The sequence below is a fragment of the Cyprinodon variegatus genome, unplaced genomic scaffold (genome assembly GCF_000732505.1).
Source record: "Cyprinodon variegatus isolate N-32 unplaced genomic scaffold, C_variegatus-1.0 Scaffold2018, whole genome shotgun sequence".
Lineage (NCBI taxonomy): Eukaryota > Metazoa > Chordata > Actinopteri > Cyprinodontiformes > Cyprinodontidae > Cyprinodon > Cyprinodon variegatus.
Window position 1 is genome coordinate 55,504 of NW_015152471.1, and position 2,484 is coordinate 57,987.

Below are 2,484 nucleotides of genomic sequence, written 5' to 3' on the forward strand. Positions count from 1 at the left end.
TGACTGTGACTAACTGGATGTGCTCTCTTCATCCTCTGACATGGGAGCTGGCTCGGAGCTCGTCTGCCTGGCTGTGTGTTTCCTGGATGGGGCTTCCTGTGCAGCCGGTTGGCAGTTGACTTTTGCATCTATGCTTCTTTTTCTATGTCTGCTTCTGTCTCCTTGAACCCCAGTCGGCCTCAGCAGATGGTCGCTCACACTGAGCCTGGTTCTGGTGGAGGTTTCTTCCTGTTAAAAGAGAGTTTTTCTTCTCCACTGTCGCTACGAGCATGCTTAGTGTGAGGGATTGCCAAAGATACGATGCAATCAGTTGGTTTTCCTTAGATAGAAAACTTTGAACCAATTTCACTGAATTATCTGGTTGAATTGTCCCTACAAAGTGACCTGAGATGACATAATGTGAATTGGAGCTATAGAAATAAACTGATAGAATTGATGTAAAATGAACTCATCTAAATTATGAACTGAATGTTTGTTTATAAACGAGGATCTAATCTTCATTTCATTTACTCTGAATATTTCTATTTTAACACATTGTTTTTCTTTTTAAATATTATGAATTACTTTCATATAAATTAACTTAAATCTGTAAAATGCATGATAATACTTTTATAAGTTTGATGATTATTTACAAAATAATTTAAAACGGTAATACTCACCCCAACAGGCTCTTTCACATCCTCAGACAAACCACATGGGAGATAAGAAAAATCTGTTAAAGGAAATTAAAAACCTGAATAACAAATTACTACTCATTGCTAAAATCAGACTGTCATGGTAGTGGATCATTTTTAGTTTTCTGTTTGAGTTTTCATTGGTTTCATTTCCACTTTGTGTTCTAGTTGTTTTTGGTTGTATATTCTAATGAGTTCTTATGTATTTCTTGTTTACCCTCTGCTGCCCCCTAATGTCAGTCTCCTGCTAGCTCCCTTCTAGCTGCTTCCATCCACACCTGCTCCTCCCATTGTTTTAGTCTCCCATCTATGCTGCTCCTGTTCAGTTTCTCTTTTCTCTGGTTCCTCGTCATTTTTTTGATCCTCATGTGCATTTTCCCAACATCTTCTAGTTTTTGGTTTTCTGTATTTTGTTACTTTTGGATTTTAGTCTCAGTTGCCTCCTTTTTGTAATATTAAATCTGCAGGAAACCACTTCAGCTTCTGTCTCTGCACTTGGGTCATTTAAAACCTAGGCTCTACCTGACACAAATCCATACTGCAGCGGTTCTGGCAGCTGATTAAGCTATTTTACAGGTGGCTGAACTTTAAAACTGTTAAATATAAAACACATTTTATCATAGGCCTTTTTAATGGATTAGAGAAAATGACCTGCATGAAATTAGATGGCTTTAGGCAAAGGCTTTTACAACTACGTGTTCTGCAAACTATCATTTTAGATTTGAAAGGGAAAAATAAGCAAAATTTAACAGTTAAAACTAATGAAATAAATGTTAATCAATAACAAAGGAAAATGCATCATAGAAGCACCTACTATGTGTCACTGATGTTGCTGGTTTTGTTGAAGGTTCAGCTGTTTCACAATCAACACTGTAAGAAACAAAAAACCAAACAGGAAAAATACAAATCAGATTTTCTTTGTGTTCTCTTTAGTAAATAACACTGATTTCTTGATTAGCAGCTCTTCCCTTCAAACGGCTTGGTTTGTGTGTTTCTTTTTATTCCACTGTTGGACTGTAGTTATATGTCCCTATAGCAAAGCCCAAATTAAAACGTTGATGGTTTCCATATTTTCACTGTGTTTTGCTCTGTTATAATCAGGTGTAGAGGTGTTTGTTCTGCATCCATTATGCAAAATGATATCCTGCAGATAATAAATAAATGATTAACTAGAACGGGAGTTGTAGTTATTTAACTTACTCAAAATCAAAGGTGAAATCAATTTAGTGACCTAGGCTGGGTTATCAGCAGAGCTATTAATTATCAAAGAACTATTTATCTTTGTTTATTCAAACTATCACCAAAAGAGGGTGGATCTGGCCTGATATAAACTGATACAAGCCGTGATAAACCACTCGTATATGAATCACAAACTGCTAATTAAAAAAATTATTAGAAAATCTTTATTCTAATAATTCAGGATTACATAAATCTAACATCTATGCAAACACTTCACGCTATTAGAAAATAAACATGAGGTAGATTTGGGCCCTGTCCACACAAAGTCAAAACGAACACGAATCGCTAATATTTTCCAGAACGTTTGTCGTAAAGACGGAGACGTAAAATAAATGTGATCGTCCACACGAATACATGAAAACGCTGCAAAATGTATGCCAGGCCTGTAAGTGGCGCTGTGGTGCCAAAGCAAAAATAGGCGAAAACAGGCAATGAAATGTTGGGCATGCGCAGTAATATTTATACATGGTTGCCCTGCGGGTCCATTTTCGTGGTTCAGTCAAATTCAGGTGCTGAGCTATGTTGTCGATATTGCTCTGTTCTACCAGGGAGATATTCCAGAAGAAGAAGA